The sequence below is a fragment of the Oncorhynchus tshawytscha genome, linkage group LG12, assembly GCF_018296145.1.
Source record: "Oncorhynchus tshawytscha isolate Ot180627B linkage group LG12, Otsh_v2.0, whole genome shotgun sequence".
Classification (NCBI taxonomy): domain Eukaryota; kingdom Metazoa; phylum Chordata; class Actinopteri; order Salmoniformes; family Salmonidae; genus Oncorhynchus; species Oncorhynchus tshawytscha.
In genome coordinates this window covers 2,689,707-2,701,286 of record NC_056440.1, presented here as the reverse complement: position 1 = coordinate 2,701,286, position 11,580 = coordinate 2,689,707, and positions in this window count along the sequence as shown.

Sequence of the window (11,580 nt, the reverse complement as noted above, 5' to 3'; positions counted from 1 at the left end):
TTAGCCCAGACCCAGCCCAGGCCCCAGCCCAACCCAGTTAGCACAAGCCCAGCCCAACACAGTTAGCACAGGCCCAGCCCAACCCAGTTAGCACAGGCCCACCCCAACCCAGTTAGCACAAGCCCAGCCCAACCCAGTTAGCACAGGCCCAGCCCAACCCAGTTAGCACAGGCCCAGCCCAACCCAGTTAGCACAGGCCCACCCCAACCCAGTTAGCACAAGCCTAGCCCAACCGAGTTAGCACAAGCCCAGCCCAACACAGTTAGCACAGGCCCAGCCCAACCCAGTTAGCACAGGCCCACCCCACCCAGTTAGCACAAGCCCAGCCCAACCCAGTTAGCACAGGCCCAGCCCAACCCAGTTAGCACAAGCCCAGCCCAACCCACTTAGCACAGGCCCAGCCCAACCCAGTTAGTACAGGCCCAGCCCAACCCAGTTAGCACAAGCCCAGCCCAACCCACTTAGCACAGGCCCAGCCCAACCCAGTTAGCACAGGCCCAGCCCAGCCCAGTTAGCACAGGCCCAGCCCAACCCAGTTAGCACAGGCCCAGCCCAACCCAGTTAGCACAAGCCCAGCCCAACCCAGTTAGCACAGGCCCAGCCCAACCCAGTTAGCACAGGCCCACCCCAACCCAGTTAGCACAAGCCTAGCCCAACCCAGTTAGCACAAGCCCAGCCCAACACAGTTAGCACAGGCCCAGCCCAACCCAGTTAGCACAGGCCCACCCCAACCCAGTTAGCACAAGCCCAGCCCAACCCAGTTAGCACAGGCCCAGCCCAACCCAGTTAGCACAGGCCCAGCCCAACCCAGTTAGCACAGACCCACCCCAACCCAGTTAGCACAGGCCCACCCCAACCCAGTTAGCACAGGCCCAGCCCAACCCAGTTAGCACAGGCCCAGCCCAACCCAGTTAGCACAAACCCAGCCCAACCCAGTTAGCACAGGCCCAGCCCAACCCAGTTAGCCAGGCCCAGCCCAACCCAGTTAGCACAGGCCCAGCCCAACCCAGTGGCCCAGCCCAGTAGCAGGCCCAGCCCAACCCAGTTAGCCAGGCCCAGCCCACCCAGTTAGCCCCAGCCCAACCGAAACTAAACCCAGCCAAGCATAACACAGCCTATCCCTGCCTCAGTATAGCCCAGCCCTGCCCAGCCATGCCTATAGCACCTCCTAGCCCCATCCTAACCTGCCTAGCCCCAGCCTAGCCCAAGCCTAGCCCCAGCCTAGTCCCTGCCTCAGTATAGCCCAGCCCTGCCCAGCCATGCCTATAGCACCTCCTAGCCCCATCCTAACCTGCCTAGCCCCAGCCTGCCCAAGCCTAGCCCCAGCCTATCCCTGCCTCAGTATACCCCAACCCAGTTAGCACAGGCCCAGCCCAAGCGAAACTAAACCCAGCCAAGCATAACACAGCCTATCCCTGCCTCAGTATAGCCCAGCCCTGCCCAGCCATGCCTATAGCACCTCCTAGCCCCATCCTAACCTGCCTAGTCTCACTTTAGCACAGCCTAGTCCCAGCCTAGTCCCAGCCTAGCACAGCCTAGCCTCAGTCTAGCACAGCCTAGCCCCAGCCTAGTCCCAGCCTAGTCCCAGCCTAGTCCCAGCCTAGTCCCAGCCTAGCCTCAGCCTAGTCCCAGCCTAGCACAGCCTCAGCCTAACACAGCCTAGTCCCAGCCTAGTCCCAGCCTAGCACAGCCTAGTCCCAGCCTAGCCTCAGTTTAGCACAGCCTATACCAAGCCTAGCAAAGCCTAGTCCCAGACTAGCACAGCCAAATCCAGCCAGCCATGGCTGCCCATGTGGACACGTTCTCTCTGCTACGTGGGAACCTTCCAGAACATTGAACACCTTAAACACACAGCAGCTAGTAGTTTGTTGTTCTCTCTGTCATACCATGACCATTGTGTTTGTTTATGTTTGGGAGTAATTTCGTTGACATGATACAATCTTTGTTTTGTCCGAATGTTTTTGATGTGTTTACAAAGCCTTTATCACTCAGGAATTATTCATTTTAGGGCACGAAAGTTAAAAAAACAAGTTATTTTGGGAAAATATTAAAACAACTTTTTTTTAAATAATTTATTTCCCTGAGCCTATTTTTGCCATTAAAATGCTTAGTCTGATCGTGTGGGCGTGTTGATACAAATGTAAATATATTTACATAAACAGCCCTGATTGGCCGATAGGATTGTGTAGACTCTAGAGCCTACCCCACTTACCCCTTCAAAGTAGGAGGATATATATGCAAATATATACGACTGGTCATTTGTCAGAATAATCCGATCAGATGATGATGTCATACTGTGGGCCTTCCACCTGAACAGGCTGATATTACAGGCATTTTTCTTTCTTATCAAAAAGCTTTATGGAAATGTTGTTTTTTTTACTGGAAAGTTTTCGACTGGACTGACCGTTTAAGAACAGTCCAAATGAAGTGATGAGAGATATTATATAGGTTTCATTTGTTTAAAAAAAAAATATATATATATATTTAAAAAATGTTTTTGAAAATAATGCATTTTATGTTTCTTTGACTCTACGTCTCTCATTAGACCTGTATAATACGGACATTCTAATTTGTCCTTATTTGTTATTTTTTGAACTCGGCTGTGCTACTGATTAAAACGCTGACATAATTGTCATCTACAGTAAACCGTGTAAAGTGGTAGTAATGTGAGGTTGAGTATTCACTCCCACTGAAACCCTCTGCCAGGTCTTTATTAGAGGACCACAGCTGCCTTTCATCTCAGTGGAGGGGCCACGTTCTGGCTGGACCGTTCAGCCACGCCCAGTAACGTACGAACAATTACGTCTTCAAAGTGGTAGGTTCTGAAAGCTACAGCCATGTCCGATAACATCATCTAGCTACTGCTATTGCAGGTTGTTTCTGAAGCTTTTGGAGCTTGTAGGATTTTTAAACACACACACTTTACATTCTCAATTACTTTCAGTTCATTTGGTTAATTGAATAATTTTATAATCTAGGACATAATCTAGGATCATAAACAAAATATGTTAGTTCAAAGAACTGGATATTTCCCAACAGGGTCTCTGTAACCGTCCTGTCTAGGCCTCGCCAGGTGCCAACTCGTTTATCACCTACCACCACATCTCCAGGACTCCCCTCCAGTCTGAGCTCTAGATCCAGGTTTATCACCTACCACCACATCTCCAGGACTCCCCTCAGTCTGAGCTCTAGATCCAGGTTTATCACCTACCACCACATCTCCAGGACTCCCCTCCAGTCTGAGCTCTAGATCCAGGTTTATCACCTACCACCACATCTCCAGGACTCCCCTCCAGTCTGAGCTCTAGATCCAGGTTTATCACCTACCACCACATCTCCAGGACTCCCCTCCAGTCTGAGCTCTAGATCCAGGTTTATCACCTACCACCACATCTCCAGGACTCCCCTCCAGTCTGAGCTCTAGATCCAGGTTTATCACCTACCACCACATCTCCAGGACTCCCCTCAGTCTGAGCTCTAGATCCAGGTTTATCACCTACCACCACATCTCCAGGACTCCCCTCCAGTCTGAGCTCTAGATCCAGGTTTATCACCTACCACCACATCTCCAGGACTCCCTCCAGTCTGAGCTCTAGATCCAGGTTTATCACCTACCACCACATCTCCAGGACTCCCCTCCAGTCTGAGCTCTAGATCCAGGTTTATCACCTACCACCACATCTCCAGGACTCCCCTCCAGTCTGAGCTCTAGATCCAGGTTTATCACCTACCACCACATCTCCAGGACTCCCTCCAGTCTGAGCTCTAGATCCAGGTTTATCACCTACCACCACATCTCCAGGACTCCCCTCCAGTCTGAGCTCTAGATCCAGGTTTATCACCTACCACCACATCTCCAGGACTCCCCTCCAGTCTGAGCTCTAGATCCAGGTTTATCACCTACCACCACATCTCCAGGACTCCCCTCCAGTTTGAGCTGCTCCATCGTCATAGTGTAGTGTAGAGTAGAGTAGAGTAGAGTAGAGTAGAGTAGAGTAGAGTAGAGTAGAGTAGAGTAGAGTAGTGTAGTGTAGAGTAGTGTAGTGTAGTGTAGAGTAGAGTAGAGTAGAGTAGAGTAGTGTAGTGTAGAGCAGAGCAGAGCAGTGTAGTGTAGAATAGTGTAGTGTAGAGTAGTGTAGAGTAGTGTAGTGTGGTGTAGTGTGTAGTGTGGTGTAGTGTGTAGTGTAGAGTAGTGTGTAGTGTAGAGAAGTGTAGTGTAGAATAGTGTAGTGTAGAGTAGAGTAGAGTAGTGTAGTGTAGAGTAGTGTAGTGTAGTGTAGAGTAGAGTAGTGTAGTGTAGTGTAGTGTAGAAGTGTAGTGTAGAGTAGTGTGTAGTGTAGAGAAGTGTAGTGTAGAATAGTGTAGTGTAGAGTAGTGTAGTGTGGAATAGTGTAGTGTAGTGTGGTGTGTGTAGTGTGTGTGGTGTAGAATAGTGTAGTGTAGAGTAGTGTAGTGTAGAGTAGTGTAGAGTAGTGTAGTGTAATGTGGTGTAGTGTGTAGTGTGGTGTAGTGTGTAGTGTAGAGTAGTGTGTAGTGTAGGAGTGTAGTGTAGAATAGTGTAGTGTAGTGTGAGTGTAGAGTAGTGTGTGTAGAGTAGTGTAGTGTAGTGTGTAGTGTAGTAGTGTAGTGTAATAGTGTAGTGTGTAGTGTAGTGTAGAGTAGTGTAGTGTTAGTGTAGAGTTGTGTAGAGTAGAGTAGAGTAGAGTAGAGTAGTGTAGTGTAGTGTAGAGTAGTGTAGTGCAGTGTAGTGTAGTGTTTGTGTAGAGTAGTGTAGTGTAGAGTGATGTAGTGTGGTGTAGAGTAGTGTAGTGTGGTGTAGTGTAGTGTTAGTGTAGAGTAGTATAGTGTAGAATAGTGTAGTGTAGAGTAGTGTAGAGTAGTGTAGTGTGGTGTAGAGTAGTGTAGTGTAGAGTAGTGTAGTGTAGAATAGTGTAGTGTAGAGTAGTGTAGTGTAGTGTAGAGCAGTGTAGTGTAGTGTTTGTGTAGAATAGTGTAGTGTAGTGTAGAGTAGTGTTAGTGTAGAGTAGTGTAGTATAGTGTAGAATAGTGTAGTGTAGAGTAGTGTAGAGTAGTGTAGAATAGTGTAGTGTAGTGTAGAGCAGTGTAGTGTAGTGTTTGTGTAGAGTAGTGTAGTGTAGTGTTTGTGTATAGTAGTGTAGTGTAGAGTAGTGTAGTGTAGTGTAGAGTAGTGTAGAGTAGAGTAGTGTAGAGAGAGTAGTGTAATGTAGTGTAGAGTAGTGTAGTGTAGTGTAGTGTAGAGTAGTGTAGTGTAGTGTAGTGTAGTGTAGTGTAGAGTAGTATAGTGTAGAGTGGTGTAGAGTAGTGTAGAGTAGTATAGTGTAGAGTGGTGTAGAGTAGTGTAGAGTAGTGTTAGTGTAGTGTAGTGTAGTGTAGTGTAGAGTGGTGTAGGGTAGTGTAGTGTAGTGTAGTGTTAGTATAGTGTTAGTGTAGTGTAGTGTAGAGTAGTGTAGAGTAGTGTAGAGTAGAATAGTGTAGAGTAGTGTAATGTAGAGTAGTGTAGTGTAGTGTAGAGTGGTGTAGTGTGGTGTAGAGTAGTGTAGTGTTAGTGTAGTGTAGAGTAGTGTAGAGTAGAGTAGAGTAGTGTATTGTAGAGTAGTGTAGTGTAGTGTAGAGTAGTATAGTGTAGAGTGGTGTAGTGTGGTGTAGAGTAGTGTAGTGTAGTGTAGTAGTGTAGTGTAGTGTTAGTGTAGTGTAGAGTAGTGTGTAGTGTAGTGTAGTAGTGGTGTAGTGTTAGTGTAGTGTAGTGTTTGTGTAGAAGTAGTGTAGTGTAGTGTAGAGTAGTGTAGTAGTATAGTGTAGAATGGTGTAGTGTAGTGTAGAATAGTGTAGTGTAGTGTTAGTGTAGAGTAGTGTTAGTGTAGTGTGTTGTGTAGTGTAATGTGTGTTTGTGTAGTGTGAGTGTAGTGTAGAGTAGTGTAGTGTAGAATGGTGTAGTGTAGTGTAGTGTAATGTAGTGTAGAGAGTAGTGTAATGTAGTGTTAGTGTAGAGTAGTGTAGAGTAGTGTAGAGTAGTGTAGAGTAGTGTAATGTAGTGTAGAGTAGTGTAATGTAGTGTAGAGTAGTGTAGTGTTTGTGTAGAGTAGTGTAGTGTAGAGTAGTGTAGAGTAGTGTAGTAGTGTAGAGTAGTTTAGAGTAGTGTAGAGTAGTGTAGTGTAGAGTAGTGTAGAGTAGTGTAGTGTAGTGTAGTGTTTGTGTAGAGTAGTGTAGAGTAGAGTAGTGTAGAGTAGTGTAGTGTTTGTGTAGAGTAGTAGTGTAGTGTAGAGTGTAGAGTGTAGTGTAGTGTTTGTGTAGTAGAGTAGTGTAGTGTAGTGTAGTGTAGAGTGTAGTGTAGAATAGTAGTGTAGAGTAGTGTAGTGTAGAGTAGTGTAATGTAGTGTAGTGTGGTGTGGTGTAGTGTGTAGTGTAGAGTAGTGTGTAGTGTAGAGAAGTGTAGTGTAGAATAGTGTAGTGTAGAGTAGAGTAGAGTAGTGTAGTGTAGAGTAGTGTAGTGTAGTGTAGAGTAGAGTAGTGTAGTGTAGTGTAGAGAAGTGTAGTGTAGAGTAGTGTGTAGTGTAGAGAAGTGTAGTGTAGAATAGTGTAGTGTAGAGTAGTGTAGTGTAGAATAGTGTAGTGTAGTGTAGAGTAGTGTGTAGTGTAGAGAAGTGTAGTGTAGAATAGTGTAGTGTAGAGTAGTGTAGTGTAGAGTAGTGTAGAGTAGTGTGGTGTAGTGTGTAGTGTGGTGTAGTGTGTAGTGTAGAGTAGTGTGTAGTGTAGAGAAGTGTAGTGTAGAATAGTGTAGTGTAGTGTGAAGTGTAGAGTAGTGTAGTGTGGAGTAGAGTAGAGTAGTGTAGTGTAGAGTAGTGTAGTGTAGTGTAGTGTAGTGTAGTGTAGAGTAGTGTAGAATAGTGTAGTGTAGTGTAGAGTAGTGTAGTGTTAGTGTAGAGTTGTGTAGAGTAGAGTAGTGTAGAGTAGTGTAGTGTAGTGTAGAGTAGTGTAGTGCAGTGTAGTGTAGTGTTTGTGTAGAGTAGTGTAGTGTAGAGTGATGTAGTGTGGTGTAGAGTAGTGTAGTGTGGTGTAGTGTAGTGTTAGTGTAGAGTAGTATAGTGTAGAATAGTGTAGTGTAGAGTAGTGTAGAATAGTGTAGTGTGGTGTAGAGTAGTGTAGTGTAGAGTAGTGTAGTGTAGAATAGTGTAGTGTAGTGTAGAGTGTGTAGTGTAGTGTTTGTGTAGAATAGTGTAGTGTAGTGTAGAGTAGTGTTAGTGTAGAGTAGTGTGTATAGTGTAGAATAGTGTAGTGTAGAATAGTGTAGAGTGTGTAGAATAGTGTAGTGTAGTGTAGAGCAGTGTAGTGTAGTGTTTGTGTAGAGTAGTGTAGTGTAGTGTTTGTGTATAGTAGTGTAGTGTAGAATAGTGTAGTGTAGTGTAGAGTAGTGTAGAGTAGAGTAGTGTAGAAAGTAGTGTAATGTAGTGTAGAAGTAGTGTAGTGTAGTGTAGAGTAGTGTAGTGTAGTGTAGTGTAGTGTAGAGTAGTATAGTGTAGAGTGGTGTAGAGTAGTGTAGAGTAGTATAGTGTAGAGTGGTGTAGAGTAGTGTAGTGTAGTGTTAGTGTAGTGTTAGTGTAGTGTTAGTGTAGTGTAGTGTAGTGTAGAGTGGTGTAGGGTAGTGTAGTGTAGTGTAGTGTTAGTGTAGTGTTAGTGTAGTGTAGTGTAGAGTAGTGCAGTGTAGAGTAGTGTAGAGTAGAATAGTGTAGAGTAGTGTAATGTAGAGTAGTGTAGTGTAGTGTAGAGTGGTGTAGTGTGGTGTAGAGTAGTGTAGTGTTAGTGTAGTGTAGAGTAGTGTAGAGTAGTGTAGAGTAGTGTAATGTAGAGTAGTGTAGTGTAGTGCAGTAGTAGTATAGTGTAGAGTGGTGTAGTGTGGTGTAGAGTAGTGTAGTGTAGTGTAGAGTAGTGTAGTGTTAGTGTAGTGTAGAGTAGTGTAGTGTAGAATAGTGTAGTGTAGTGTAGTGTTTGTGTAGAGTAGTGTAGTGTAGTGTAGAGTAGTGTAGAGTAGTATAGTGTAGAATGGTGTAGTGTAGTGTAGAGTAGTGTAGAGTAGAGTAGTGTTAGTGTAGAGTAGTGTTAGTGTAGAGTAGAGTAGAGTAGAGTAGTGTAATGTAGTGTTTGTGTAGAGTAGTGTAGTGTAGTGTAGAGTAGTGTAGTGTTTGTGTAGAGTAGTGTAGTGTAGTGTAGCGTAGTGTAATGTAGTGTAGAGTAGTGTAGAGTAGTGTAATGTAGTGTAGTGTAGTGTAGAGTAGTGTAGTGTAGAGTAGTGTAGAGTAGTGTAGAGTAGTGTAGTGTAGAGTAGTGTAGTAGTGTAGAGTAGTGTAATGTAGAGGAGTGTAGTGTATAGTAGTGTAGTGTAGTGTAGAGTAGTGTAGAGTAGTGTAATGTAGAGTAGTGTAGAGTAGAGTAGTGTAGAGTAGTGTAGTGTAGAAGTGTAGAGCAGTGTAGTAGTGTAGTGTTTGTGTAGAGTAGTGTAGTGTAGAGTGTGTTTGTGTAGAGTAGTGTAGAGTAGTGTAGAGTAGTAGTGTAGTGTAGTGTAGTGTTAGTGTAGAGTAGTGTAGAGTAGAGTAGTGTAGTGTAGTGTAGTGTAGTGTAGTGTAGTGTTAGTGTAGAGTAGTGTAGAGTAGTGTAGTGTAATGTGTTTGTGTAGAAGTAGTGTAGTGTAGTGTTAGAGTGTTTGTGTAGTAGTGTAGTAGTGTAGTAGTAGTGTAGTGTAGTGTAGAGTAGTGTAGTGTAGTGTAGTGTAGTAGTGTTAGTGTAGAGTAGTGTAGAGTAGAGTAGTGTAGTGTAGTGTTAGTGTAGAGTAGAGTAGTGTAGTGTAGTGTTGTGTAGAGTAGTGTAGAGTAGTGTAGTGTAGTGTAGTGTAGATGTAGTGTAGTGTAGTGTAGTGTAGTGTAGTGTTAGTGTAGAGTAGTGTAGAGTAGAGTAGTGTAGTGTAGTGTAGTGTTAGTGTAGAGTAGTGTAGAGTAGAGTAGTGTAATGTAGTGTTTGTGTAGAGTAGTGTAGTGTAGTGTAGTGTAGAGTAGTGTAGTGTTAGTGTAGAGTAGTGTAGAGTAGAGTAGTGTAATGTAGTGTTTGTGTAGAGTAGTGTAGTGTAGTGTAGAGTAGTGTAGTGTAGAGTAGCGTAGTGTAATGTAGTGTAGAGTAGAGTAGAGTAGTGTAATGTAGTGTAGAGTAGTGTAGAGTAGAGTAGTGTAGAGTAGTGTAATGTAGTGTAGAGGAGTGTAGAGCAGTGTAGAGTAGTGTAGTGTAGTGTTTGTGTAGTGTTAGTGTAGTGTTAGTGTAGTGTAGTGTAGTGTAGTGTAGAGTGGTGTAGGGTAGTGTAGTGTAGTGTAGTGTTAGTGTAGTGTTAGTGTAGTGTAGTGTAGAGTAGTGCAGTGTAGAGTAGTGTAGAGTAGAATAGTGTAGAGTAGTGTAATGTAGAGTAGTGTAGTGTAGTGTAGAGTGGTGTAGTGTGGTGTAGAGTAGTGTAGTGTTAGTGTAGTGTAGAGTAGTGTAGAGTAGAGTAGAGTAGTGTAATGTAGAGTAGTGTAGTGTAGTGCAGAGTAGTATAGTGTAGAGTGGTGTAGTGTGGTGTAGAGTAGTGTAGTGTAGTGTAGAGTAGTGTAGTGTTAGTGTAGTGTAGAGTAGTGTAGTGTAGAATAGTGTAGTGTAGTGTAGTGTAGTGTTTGTGTAGAGTAGTGTAGTGTAGTGTAGAGTAGTGTAGAGTAGTATAGTGTAGAATGGTGTAGTGTAGTGTAGAGTAGTGTAGAGTAGAGTAGTGTTAGTGTAGAGTAGTGTTAGTGTAGAGTAGAGTAGAGTAGAGTAGTGTAATGTAGTGTTTGTGTAGAGTAGTGTAGTGTAGTGTAGAGTAGTGTAGTGTTTGTGTAGAGTAGTGTAGTGTAGAGTAGCGTAGTGTAATGTAGTGTAGAGTAGAGTAGAGTAGTGTAATGTAGTGTAGAGTAGTGTAGAGTAGTGTAGTGTAGAGTAGTGTAGAGTAGTGTAGAGTAGTGTAGTGTAGAGTAGTGTAGAGTAGTGTAGAGTAGTGTAATGTAGAGGAGTGTAGAGCAGTGTATAGTAGTGTAGTGTAGAGGAGTGTAGAGTAGTGTAGAGTAGTGTAATGTAGAGTAGTGTAGAGTAGAGTAGTGTAGAGTAGTGTAGTGTAGAGGAGTGTAGAGCAGTGTAGAGTAGTGTAGTGTTTGTGTAGAGTAGTGTAGTGTAGAGCAGTGTTTGTGTAGAGTAGTGTAGAGTAGTGTAGAGTAGAGTAGTGTAGTGTAGTGTAGTGTTAGTGTAGAGTAGTGTAGAGTAGAGTAGTGTAGTGTAGTGTAGTGTAGTGTAGTGTTAGTGTAGAGTAGTGTAGAGTAGAGTAGTGTAATGTAGTGTTTGTGTAGAGTAGTGTAGTGTAGAGTAGTGTAGAGCAGTGTTTGTGTAGAGTAGTGTAGAGTAGTGTAGAGTAGAGTAGTGTAGTGTAGTGTAGTGTAGTGTAGTGTTAGTGTAGAGTAGTGTAGAGTAGAGTAGTGTAGTGTAGTGTTTGTAGAGTAGAGTAGTGTAGTGTAGTGTAGTGTTAGTGTAGAGTAGTGTAGAGTAGTGTAGTGTAGTGTAGAGTAGTGTAGTGTAGTGTAGTGTAGTGTAGTGTTAGTGTAGAGTAGTGTAGAGTAGTAGTGTAGTGTAGTGTTGTTAGTGTAGAGTAGTGTAGTGAGTAGTGTAATGTAGTGTTTGTGTAGAGTAGTGTTTGTGTAGAGTAGTGTAGTGTTAGTGTAGAGTAGTGTAGTGTAGAGTAGTGTAATGTAGTGTTTGTGTAGAGTAGTGTAGTGTAGTGTAGAGTAGTGTAGTGTAGAGTAGCGTAGTGTAATGTAGTGTAGAGTAGAGTAGAGTAGTGTAATGTAGTGTAGAGTAGTGTAGAGTAGAGTAGTGTAGAGTAGTGTAATGTAGTGTAGAGGAGTGTAGAGCAGTGTAGAGTAGTGTAGTGTAGTGTTTGTGTAGAGTAGTGTAGTGTAGAGTAGTGTAGTGTAGAGTAGTGTAGTGTAGTGTAGAGTAGTGTAGTGTAGAGTAGTGTAGTGTTAGTGTAGTGTTAGTGTAGAGTAGTGTAGTGTAGAGTAGAGTAGTGTAGAGTAGTGTAGTGTTAGTGTAGTGTAGTGTTAGTGTAGAGTAGAGTAGTGTAGTGTAGTGTAGAGTAGTGTAGTGTAGAATAGTGTAGTGTAGTGTAGAGCAGTGTAGTGTAGTGTTTGTGTAGAGTAGTATAGTGTAGAGTAGAGTAGTGTGTGTAGTGTAGAGTAGAGTTGTGTAGTGTTAGTGTAGTGTAGAGTACTGTAGTGTTAGTGTAGTGTAGAGTAGTGTAGAGTAGAGTAGAGTAGTGTAGTGTAGAGTAGTGTAGAGTAGTGTAGTGTAGTGTAGAGTAGAGTAGTGTAGTGTAGTGTAGACCTATAGATGTATTATGACTGCAGATAGACCTAGAGACCTAGTGTGTTATGATATTTGGATACAGAGTTCTGTCTCCACTACAGACTGCTCCCTGTCCGTCTCCACTACAGAATGCTCCCTGTCCGTCTCCACTACAGAATG